Source organism: Schistocerca gregaria, chromosome 3 (genome assembly GCF_023897955.1).
Source record: "Schistocerca gregaria isolate iqSchGreg1 chromosome 3, iqSchGreg1.2, whole genome shotgun sequence".
NCBI lineage: Eukaryota > Metazoa > Arthropoda > Insecta > Orthoptera > Acrididae > Schistocerca > Schistocerca gregaria.
The window spans coordinates 742,358,228-742,370,914 of NC_064922.1; the positions used below are offsets into that span (position 1 = coordinate 742,358,228).

A 12,687-nucleotide genomic window follows, 5' to 3' on the forward strand; every position below is an offset into this window, starting at 1 on the left:
AACATTTAACAAACAGCTTAGGAATCTCTGGAGTTAATTCATGTATTTCAATATGATTTTTGTACCACCTTGAGCACTTGCAAAATACTGGCAGCCCACAAGTTTGATGCCGACGTCTTCAACTGCTGACGTCTTTAACTGCTGGCATCTTCAGGTGTAAAATGCATATGGAAATTCTATAAAGTAGGCAGAAGAAAACAAAGATACTGAGCTGACAAAGCTCCGCGATCTGCGGCTGTAAAAATAACACCTCTATCTCTACTGCAGCCGTAGACTGTTATTGAACGGCGAAGGAACACATGTGCTAAAATGCGGCTTACGTAATCCGGAGAAATCGACGCTTTTCCTCCAGCAAGAAGTCTCCAGCAGCGGCGGGATCCAAGCAGACGGCGATGTCAAGACTGTTACGTTCACACAAACTGACACACACACATATACACACGCAACAATCGCCGATGGACCTTGGAACTGTTCGTTGCCCTCGCCTGGATCCTTGCAGGAAGCAACCTTTATCGACGACCGGCAAAAGCCTGTGGGCGATCACACGGCCACTGCGACGTCCGGGAGCAGCACGCGGTCGTGTCGCCTGCAGTCCGTGGCGTCGCCTGAGCACGCACACGCCTCGCAGCTACGCACCGCACACACTCACGCACAGCACGGCAGCCGCCGACTGAGCCGCGTAGAGACTTCCCCTACGGCTGCTCCCACCACGCGCCCGCCCGCCGGGCCCGTCCGCGGCGCTGCGCGGCGCACGACCCCAATACTACTAGCGGCTGACCTACATACGTAAATACAGCCCGAGTCGCCGACATCAGCCGCGCTACTACCTGTCCTGACGACATTCACCCGCGATCGAAAGGTTATTGCACGAAGCAGGGACACAGCATTGGTAACTACTCTCGCCGCTCGAGGACGGCGTGTGACCTCAGCTGTTGCGTCCTCCTCCCTCACTGCGGTGCTACACTACCAGTGGATAGTTCCCGACTAGGTAACACTAGGGGAGTGAATACGTGAATACGTGCGTTAGTGCGAATTTAAAATGAAGACAAAGGGGAGAAAGGCAGTACCGTAAGTTAATGTTAGCTTTTTGTTTTTTTAAAGTAATTTTCAGATATATTCGTGTAGCTTAAGGTTTATATTTTCAGTGCAAAAATGCTTTAGGGAAGCAAGAGTCTGGTCACAGAAATACTGTTTTAAAATCCACGTACAGGGTCAAAAGAACACACGTTCATCGGCTAATGGGAGATTCTTGCTTCTTCATTTTGAATTAGTCAAAATGGACTTATTGTTAGTTAAACATACAGTTGTTTTACTGCCCACTTCTGTTCTAACCTAAAATTATATGCTCAGTTCCATAGTGTTTGTTATTATTTTCGAGTAATGTGCTTTTTAGAAAGTCTTCATGGCTGGCGATAGATTTTTACCTCTTACTTGTTGTTTCCAAGATACTGACGTTTTATTTCTACTCGACGAAAATCGTAACACGCCTATTTCTTCAAACCCTAAAAAGGAACGTAAGTCACATCAAAGGCCAAAATGTGCCTACAACTGCCTCAGGTCGCAGTCATACGAACATGGCAGATCTTGCCACTATACACTTTTTTTTAATTTTTCCAACATCCGAAACATCAAGGAAAACTAAAGATTTCAATATTTTTGCTATACCGAAGCCAAAGGTTACTAATATTCAAAACGAAAAGACTCACGTATATTAACACTACATTAATAAACCTTAAATATGATTGCAGTTGTTAACAATTCGCAGTTCCCGATAATCTGGTACTGTCAATATTGGGTGTAAAACAGACATCTTGTACTTATTTTGTACGTGGCATACAGCTGATGACTTTGCAATTGTAATTAACTAGTGCATAACCTATAAATTGTGACTTCCTCTGAATAAAATATGGTGTAGTAATATTTGCGATAGTTTAGTAACAATGTAACATTTTCACCCTTCATTATTCCAGCGGCGGTTTACAACACGAAAGAAAATAAATTCTTTTCATGCTCCTGTACCCCCTCCATGAACCATGGACCTTGCCGTTGGTGGGGAGGCTTGCGTGCCTCAGCGATACAGATGGCCGTACCGTAGGTGCAACCACAACGGAGGGGTATCTGTTGAGAGGCCAGACAAACATGTGGTTCCTGAAGAGGGGCAGCAGCCTTTTCAGTAGCTGCAGGGGCAACAGTCTGGATGATTGACTGATCCGGCCTTGCAACATTAACCAAAACGGCCTAGCTGTGCTGGTACTGCGAACGGCTGAAAGCAAGAGGAAATTACAGCCGTAATTTATCCCGAGGACATGCAGCTTTACTGTATGTGTCAGATCCCTTAATCGGGCAGGTAGGTTAGAAAATTTAAAAAGGGAAATGGATAGGTTAAAGTTAGATATAGTGGGAATTAGTGAAGTTCGGTGGCAGGAGGAACAAGACTTTTGGTCAGGTGAATACAGGGTTATAAATACAAAATCAAATAGGGGTAATGCAGGAGTAGGTTTAATAATGAATAGGAAAATAGGAATGCGGGTAAGCTACTACAAACAGCATAGTGAACGCATTATTGTGGCCAAGATAGACACAAAGCCCATGCCTACGACAGTAGTAAAAGTTTATATGCTAACTAGATCTGCAGATGATGAAGAAATTGATGAAATGTATGATGAGATAAAAGAAATTATTCAGGTAGTGAATGGAGACGAAAATTTAATAGTCATGGGTGACTGGAATTCGTCAGTAGGACAAGGGAGAGAAGGAAACATAGTAGGTGATTATGGATTGGGGCTAAGAAATGAAAGAGGAAGCCGTCTGGTAGAATTTTGTACAGAGCATAACTTAATCATAGCTAACACTTGGTTCAAGAATCATAAAAGAAGGTTGTATACATGGAAGAATCCTGGAGATACTAAAAGGTATCAGATAGATTATATAATGGTAACACAGAGATTTAGGAATCAGGTTTTAAATTGTAGGACATTTACAGGGGCAGATGTGGACTCTGACCACAATCTATTGGTAGGTTAAAACTGAAGAAACTGCAAAAAGGTGGGAATTTAAGGACATGGGATCTGGATAAGCTGAAAGAACCAGAGGTTGTACAGAGTTTCAAGGAGAGCATAAGGGAACAATTGGCAGCAATGCGGGAAAGAAACACAGTTGAAGAAGAATGGGTAGCTCTGAGGGATGAAGTAGTGAAGGCAGCAGAGGATAAAATAGGTAAAAAGACGAGGGTTGCTAGAAATCCTTGGATAACAGAAGAAATATTGAATTTAATTGATGAAAGGAGAAAATATAAAAATGCAGTAAATGAAGCAGGCAAAAAGGTATACAAACGTCTCAAAAATGAGATCGACAGGAAGCGCAAAATGGCTAAGCAGGGATGGCTAGAGGACAAATGTAAGGATGTAGAAGCTTATCTCACTAGGGGTAAGATAGATACTGCCTACAGGAAAATTAAAGAGACCTTTGGAGAGAAGAAAACCACGTGTATGAATATCAAGAGCTCAGATGGCAATCCAGTTCTAAGCAAAGAAGGGAAGGCAGAAAGGTGGAAGGAGTATATAGAAGGTTTATACAAGGGCGATGTACTTGAGGACAATATTATGGAAATGGAAGAGGATGTAGATGAAGACGAAATGGGAGGTAAGATACTGCGTGAAGAGTTTGACAGAGCACTGAAAGACCTGAGTCGAAACAAGGCCCCCGGAGTAGACAACATTCCATTAGAACTACTGACGGCCTTGGGAGAGCCAGTCATGACAAAACTCTACCAGCTGGTGAGCAAGATGTATGAGACAGGTGAAATACCCAAGACTTCAAGAAGAATATAATAATTCCAATCCCTAAGAAAGCAGGTGCTGACAGATGTGAAAATTACCGAACTGTCAGTTTAATAAGTCACAGCTGCAAAATACTAACGCGAATTCTTTACAGACGAATGGAAAATCTGGTAGATGCGGACCTCGGGGAGGATCAGTTTGGATTCCGTCGAAATGTTGGAACACGTGAGGCAATACTGACCTTACGACTTATCTTAGAAGAAAGATTAAGAAAAGGCAAACCTACGTTTCTAGCATTTGTAGACTTAGAGAAAGCTTTTGACAATGTTGACTGGAATACTCTCTTTCAAATTCTGAAGGTGGCAGGGGTAAAATACAGGGAGCGAAAGGCTATTTACAATTTGTACAGAAACCAGATGGCAGTCATAAGAGTCGAGGGGCATGAAAGGGAAGCAGTGGTTGGGAAAGGAGTGAGACAGGGTTGTAGCCTCTCCCCGATGTTATTCAATCTGTATATTGAGCAAGCAGTAAAGGAAACAAAAGAAAAATTTGGAGTAGGTATTAAAATTCATGGAGAAGAAATAAAAACTTTGAGGTTCGCCGATGACATTGTAATTCTGTCAGAGACGGCAAAGGACTTGGAAGAGCAGTTGAACGGAATGGACAGTGTCTTGAAAGGAGGATATAAGATGAACATCAACAAAAGCAAAACGAGGATAATGGAATGTAGTCAAATTAAATCGGGTGATGCTGAGGGAATTAGATTAGGAAATGAGACACTTAAAGTAGTAAAGGAGTTTTGCTATTTAGGAAGTAAAATAACTGATGATGGTCGAAGTAGAGAGGATATAAAATGTAGACTGGCAATGGCAAGGAAAGCGTTTCTCAAGAAGAGAAATTTGTTAACATCGAATATAGATTTATGTATCAGGAAGTCGTTTCTGAAAGTATTTGTTTGGAGTGTAGCCATGTATGGGAGTGAAACATGGACGATAACTAGTTTGGACAAAAAGAGAATAGAAGCTTTCGAAATGTGGTGCTACAGAAGAATGCTGAAGATTAGATGGGTAGATCACGTAACTAATAAGGAGGTATTGAATAGGATTGGGGAGAAGAGAAGTTTGTGGCACAACTTGACTAGAAGAAGGTATCGGTTGGTAGGACACGTCCTAAGGCATCAAGGGATCACAAATTTAGCGTTGGAGGGCAGTGTGGTGGGTAAAAATCGTAGAGGGAGACCAAGAGATGAATACACTAAGCAGATTCAGAAGGATGTAGTTTGCAGTAGGTACTGGGAGATGAAGCAGCTTGCACAGGATAGAGTAGCATGGAGAGCTGCATCAAACCAGTCTCAGGACTGAAGACAACAACAACAACAACAACAACATGCTCCTGTAAACGTTTAAAACTTCAGAATAAACAAAATATACTTTTGTACCTATAATACACAATTATAATTATGTATTATCTTTTTTGGCCGGCATGGGTGGACGAGCGGTTCTAGGCGCTACAGTCTGGAGCCGCGCGACTGCTACGGTTGCAGGTTCGAATCCTGCCTCGAGCATGGGTGTGTGTAATGTCGCTCCTGAGAAGGTTCATGTCACAGCATACACCGTTCGTCCAAGAAGTTCAGATTGATCTCATTCCTTGTGTATAAGCGACGTTGGCGCAGTAACTACAGTGGTAGCTTGTAAACAACAAATTTGCGTTCGGGCAGTCGATTGTGAGCAGGCAGTGTAAAGCGGTGGTCGTATCGCTGTGGTAGATCATTGTCGTTGCGTCAGGAATCGCAACGAAGTAACGAACGGAACGTCGCTAATTCGAGTGTTCAGGGCATTCTCCTGAATATTTTGAACAAGAGAAAGTTTGTCCCGCGTAGTTTGACTACCGAACAAAACGAACGACGCGCAGATGCCTGCCTCGGCTTGACTCAAATGAAAAATGCGGACACTTCTTTTCTGGAAAAATCATCATGGGTGAGAAGACTTGGTGTTGTAAGTACGAACCAATCACAAAGCGACCAAGTGCATAATGGGTCTCTAATGGTACGGCAAAATCGAAGATTTGCGAATATGACGCGCGAGTTGAAGAACAAGCATCCCAGAAGGACTTCTCCGACAATTTCACATGGTTGTCTGCACAACTAGTGGCTGTAGCCAAGTGGAGGGAGACTGTCAAGTCGTTGTATAAGAAAGTAAAATGACCAGTTAAGTCTTATAATAATAATAATAATAATAATTTAAATATGTTCAATTACTCCTGAACTGTATACTAACAAAGATAAGGAAAATTTTCAAGATCAAGATCTTGGTGTAGGATCATTGTGTTGTCTTTTAGCATTGCTCTCATGTAAATATATTCACATTAAATAACCTTCATTTTCCCCTATAGTCATCAGATACATTACAACAGTCAGTCGCCGGCCGCGGTGGTCTCGCGGCTCTAGACGCGCAGTCCGGAACCGTGCGACTGCTACAGTCGCAGGTTCGAATCCTGCCTTGGGCATGGATGTGTGTGATGTCCTTAGGTTAGTTAGGTTAAAGTAGTTCTAAGTTCTAGGGGACTAATGACCACAGAAGCTGAGTCCCATAGTGCTCAGAGCCATTTGAACCATTTTTGAACAACAGTCTTAAAAGTTATGACTTTCTGTGGATACAGTAATAATGGACGATATGAACGATAAATAGAGCACCTAGGATATTGTTTGAGAAAAAAATGAATGTTGCCAGAACATGGAACAGGCCGAGTAAGAGTTGGATCGAAAAATATCCTACTCTTACTATAGACTAAGCGAGAAAACTTGTGTCATCACTCATCAATCGACGAAGTTCGGTACAGAATCTGAGGTTTGAAGCTCACCATCAACGTTTTGCTGACCAATAAATAAGTTGATGGTACTGTTCGGCTCAACTTTCACAGAGACAAGTACCAGTGCCGTCGCACAATCATCAGTTAGGTGTCTTTGTATACAAGAAATAGTCATCCGGTGGTAACAAGCAGCAACAGCAACACATTCACCAGCGATAAGACACAGATGCGAATCTGAGCAAAGACAGCAACTAAACAAACCTCTGTAGATACGCAAATACACTGAAACACATTCGGTTCAAAGAGTGAAACAATGAACCGTACTCAGCTCTAGGCGGCTTCTTTAAAAATGCAACATGTATTTAACTTCAACTTAGATGGCTAATAAGTTAGCACAAACGCGCCAGTTTCTGAATCTTGGTAGTGTAATAACACGGATAACAAACCCTCAAAAGACATCGATAGTACGTTATGGAAAGATACTGTCAAAGGGGAAAGCTGTAATGTGAAAAAAGTTTCCTTTGGAGTCCGGACGAACACCCTACCTAAGTTCGTTTCTTCCATATACCACGTGCAGATAACAAACCCGCACTAAGAACAGCAAACATGTTAGTAAACCACAAAGGGGAGGGAGTGCCAGTCTTGGCAGTTATGGTAGATGAAACGAGATGGGCCTAGATAACGACAGACGTGATACGTCAAAAAGTACACTTGATATGTCCCCTTAGAAAAATTGTGCAAGACTGTGCTTAAACTGACACACAAATTTTTTTTAGCGCATTGCAATCTGACTTTCAGTAATCCCTACAAGAGAATGGCCCTGACTAAATTAACCTATACGTTTCACATATCACTTACCTCACCAAAATCTTCGTTACTCAAACTACTGCAATACAGCGAGCGCCACTACTGCTAGCTAAATAAAAGATTCAAACTACGGAAGGCACTAACTACTGATAGGCATAGTTAGCAAATGAAAGATTTTGATAGAGAACAAACAATGTATTTACCTTACTAGTCATTATGTTTATAGCAGTTCATGACATCCAGTTTTACAAATTTCAAAACTCCGCCATCTCTCTCCCCACATCCACCACTGCTGGCGGCTCACCTCCAACTGCGCAACGCTACGCGCTGTTAACATCCAGTTGCCCAACACTACAATGGCGAGTATTAACAACAATGCCAACCAGCCACTGACTGCACACAGCACAGCCAGTGATTTTTTAATACAGAGCGCTACGTGGCGTTACCAATAAAAAAAACCTAAACAGCCTACTTACACACTCACTGAAGGCAGTTCAACCCCGTTAGGAATTCTTAAAATAATCCATATAAAGAGTGCATCCAGGATATGGTTTGAGAAAGAAATGGATGGTATGGCAACACGTAACTGGTCGCGGAAGGGACGGATCGTACGTACAGCTGGGGAAGAGGATTAAATCGATATCACGCTAAAGTGAAGATTTAACACACAGGACACCCATTCTGCGCAAACATACAAATGATCCCGATTCATGATGATGCTGATGAAGACGTCGCTATGCATTTCGACCATGAGCTTCTCATTAGGCAAACATTTAGAACACAACGCCTAACTATATAATGTTTCTACCCTAAATTTTAAAATATGTATGAATTATACAGCCAACCGGAGTGGCCGTGCGGTTCTAGGCGCTACAGTCTGGAACCGAGCGACCGCTACGGTCACAGGTTCGAATCCTGCCTCGGGCATGGATGTGTGTGTTGTCCTTAGGTTTGGTTTAATTCGTTCTAAGTTCTAGGTGACTGATGACCTCAGAAGTTAAGTCGCATAGTGCTCAGATCCATTTGAACCAGCCATGAATTGTACACTCGACACGCAAGGAGCGCTTGTTCACAACGACTCCTGAAAAATATAATAAAGTAATAATAAGTGTAAGAGGATGCACATAACTGTGAAATTCACACACATGCTTCCGTGATGAGAGGAGTTTAAGCAGCACACTGCCAATACTAAATAAACTCGGTTCCTAAAATCGTATAAGTAATTATGTCTACACCTCATAATATGGAGACAGAACCCCTAAACGTCCCGTGAGGAAATGAACAACTGAAAACATATATTTGGAATTCAAATACATAGCACTAGACTGTGTATAGCAGCAACCTTTTACATCAGTTCATAACGGCAAAAAGTAATACGTTTTACAAAATTGCATCATTTGCCTTTAAACAACTTTTTATTCGCCAAATTCGAGGTGTCTTCATTGCACACTGAGGTGACCAAACGTCATGGGATACCTCCTAATATTACGTCGGGCCTCCTTTTGCCCGGCGTAGTAGAGCAACCCGACGTGGCATGGTCTCAATAAGTCGTTGGAAGTCCCTAGCACAAATACTGAGCCATGCTGTCTCTACAGCCGTCCCTAATTTGCGAAAGCGTTGCTGGTGCAGGATTTTGAGTAGGAACTGACCGCTCGATTATGTCCCATAAATGTTAGATGGGATTGATGTTGATCGTTCTGAGTGGCCAAATCATACGCTCAGGTTGTCCAGAATGTTCTTCAAACCAGTTTATAACAACTTGTCCCGGTGACATGGCACACTGTCATCCATAAAATTTACATCGTTGTTTGGGGGCACGAAGTCCGTGAATTGCAGCAAATGGTCTCCCAGTAGTTGGAACTGAACCATTGCCAGTCAATGATCGGTTCAGTTTGACGAGTCCATCCGATGTAAACACAGCACACACCATTATCGAGCCACCACTAGCTTTCACAGTGTCTTGTTGACAACTTGAGCCCATGGTTTCACGGGGTCTGTGTGACACTCGAACCGTACCACCAGCTCTTACCAGCTGAAATCTGGAGTCATCTGACTAGGTCACGTTTTACCAGCCGCCTAGAGTCAAACCGATGTGGTTACGAGCCCAGGAGAGGCGCTGCAGGCGATATCGTGCTGTTAGAGAAGGCACTCGCGTCGGTCGTCTGCTACCATAGCACATTAACGCCAAATTTCGCCGCAATGTCCTAACGGATACGTTCGTCGAACGCACCACATTGATTTCTGCGATTATTTCACTCATTATTGCTTGTCTGTTAGTACTGACAACTCTACGCAAATGCCACTGCTCTCGGACGTCATATGAACGCCGTCGGCCAGTGCGCTGTCTAGGATGAGAGGTAATGCCAGAAATTTGGTATTCTCGGCACACTCTTGACACTGTGGTTCTCGCAATACTGAATCTTATGACGATTTCGAAATGGAATGTTCCATGCGTCTAGCTCCAACTACCATTTCGCATTCAAAGTCCCGTCTTGCGGCCATAATCACGTCGGAAATCTTTTCACATGAGTACAAATGACAGCTCCGCCAATGATCTGCTCTTTTATACCTTGTGCACGTGAAATTACTGCCATCTGCATATGTGCACATCGCTATTTCATGACTTTTGTCACCTCAGTGTGTTTCGTAATCAATGTTTTTTGCTGCTGTGTTATTGAGGGTAGGTATCATACTGAAATTGTGCGGAAGTTGGTACGTACGAACCAGTACTTGTAGTAGCGAGCTGTATATAAACTGACAGTTATTTACTTATTTATCGTGTGTCTAATTACTTATGCCGTATGTAATAGAAATACTCATTCACGTTTCAAACTGCTCAGATGTTAACAGCAGCATAGTCTCAGTTACGTCAATGGCGTTGATTACAAGCAAATACCGAGCTAGGTGCTGCAGTGTTTCGTCCACTGGACTCGCATTCGGGAGGACGACGGTTCAAACCCGAATCCGACCATCCTGATTTACGTTTTCCGTGATTTCCCTAAATCGCTTCAGGCAAATGCCGCTACGGTTCCTTTGAAAGGGCACGGCTGATTTCCTTCCACATCCTTCCCTCGACCGATTGGACCGTTGACGTCTCTGTTTGGTCCCCTCGCCCAAATCAATCTCCCAATCAACTAAGCAAGTACAATATGTTTGCTATAAATAAGTACACATTTATACTTAAGCTACGTTCATTCTGCAGCAGCTACTAACACAGAACGTTCGGTTTCACTGTAAGGAATTGAAATCAAATAATTTGAATTTATTTTAAAAGTCACCGCTTTATGTCGCGTTTCATCTTTCGCAAAATTTTCCGTATTGTGCAATTATTGCACACGAGTACATCACATCGTCTGTTTTTCAGTCCGTGGATTATCGTAATCCTTTCCTACGTTATACGGCAGATACATTGGGAGTAGAGTTACAGAATACGTATGAATGTATTTGTCTATCATCGGCCATTTTACAGTTTTCCATTCCGTAACTTGTTCCACAGATAGTCCACATGTGACCCTTATAGCAAAATAGTCAGAAACCATCCGTGAATGATTTCCCAGAGCTCGGCTTAACCTTGCGTATGACGGGATTTTGTAGCTATTGGGCAGCATCAGTAACAAAGCATGAGACATTATGCCGCATGACTTGCATCACATTCAAGTTTGTGTTCGCGGCTGACGATCTTCTTGGGAGCGACACGTGATCGTTGGAAGAATAACTAATGTAAAAATATTTAATTTAGTCTTGATGTATCTGACTTAAATAGCAGATATATTTGATACAGTAACGCAATTTCCTTTCTTTAGAATATGTTCAGTGGATTCTAAATGTCAGTTTTGGTTCAATATTGATCCTCAGATTTTTACGATAGTTTTCCATGTCACTCTTGTTCCATATTTAATGATTTATATACCCTGAATTTGGACTTTTATCATAGTTTTCTCCAGCAGAGCCAATATCTGTGAATCTTCCATGTGTTTTTGTAATTTGCGAAACATATATTTTAAGTTCTGGCTGGTTCTATAGATAGCTGTGCCATCATAGAACAACGAGAGATGGCTTGGTGCGGATAGAGAATTGGTCACCAGCTGTGCATGTCTGTTACAGCTTCGTAGGCCCCGGGAAAGAAGTAGCACGTGTCTCATGGCTTCCTCGTATGAAAAAGACAATGCTTTACCTCTTTGCCCATCCTGCGACAACTATTATGCACCTCTACCAAGCACAAGATAAAAAATGTGTACACTGTACTTGCACGTTTTCAGTAAATATTAAGTAGAAGTCCGTCTTCTGCAGCCACTGCGAAAATGACCTACAGATATCCAAGGTATACATAAGTTGCGAATGAATGCGTGATCTGTTATGCCATAGGGCTACATACTAAAAGTGAATCGCACCCAACAAGTTCAAGTTCACAAGAATTTGAAACAAAGGAAAATAGTACACGTCTATCTAAGTGAATGATGAGCCCGCATCTCGTGGTCGTGCGTTAGCGTTCTCGCTTCCCACGCCCGGGTTCCCGGGTTCGATTCCCGGCGGGGTCAGGGATTTTCTCTGCCTCGTGGTGGCTGGGTGTTGTGTGATGTCCTTAGGTTAGTTAGGTTTAAGTAGTTCTAAGTTCTAGGGGACTGATGACCACAGATGTTAAGTCCCATAGTGCTCAGAGCCATTTGCACCATTTTTTTAAGTGAATGATGAGATGTACTACATAATTTCCCCAGCCTATTTAAATTAATAAATGCTACCGCCTGAGTCTTGCTACACGATGTGCACGTGCACAAAATGCGCTGTAAAAGGCAGTGACTGCATGGCTGCTTTGCGCCATCGAGCGCATGGTGGTTTTAATGATGAAGATTTCGCAACGTCTCTGCGAGATAAGTCGGAGGAGGTGTGCTTATATCTTTTGAAATCCGCTCTTTAACTGCCTTTGTGAATTTCACATGCCGCCTAAATTGTTCTCATATCTCTCCCTCTCTCTCTCTCTCTCTTTAACCCATCGGCATCAAGTTCCACAAAAGCGTATTTAAAGTCAAAACTAACACTGTAAGTTGTGCATCTTCGCGGACCTATTCATCGAAAAGTTTCCTCTATGTCAGGAAATAGAGGAAGAAAGATTGGTTTATTTGTAAAACTACTGTACTATTCTTTTATTTTTATATTTTGTACGAAACAATCACGTGAACATTTCACAATGCCGTAGCCTGCTTCGACCAGCCAGCGTTCACCTTGAGAAAGTCATCTGAAATGTGCAAGCGATACGCCGCGCGGGATTAGCCGAGCGGTCTTAGGTGCTGCAGTC

General features: G+C 42.6%; 1 protein-coding gene across 2 annotated transcripts in view; it reads right to left on the reverse strand.

Moving 5' to 3' along the window:
• LOC126353835 (ecdysone receptor) overlaps positions 1-12,687 on the reverse strand; it is a 1,466,551-nt gene that overhangs the window by 1,095,982 nt on the left and 357,882 nt on the right. The window contains exon 1 of one of the 2 annotated variants that reach the window (XM_050002967.1): positions 321-746. The exons of the other annotated variant lie outside the window; for it this stretch is intronic. The gene's annotated coding sequence lies outside the window, so the exon portion shown is untranslated. Of the gene's footprint in view, positions 1-320; positions 747-12,687 lie in introns of those variants that run through there. 2 annotated transcript variants of the gene reach the window in all.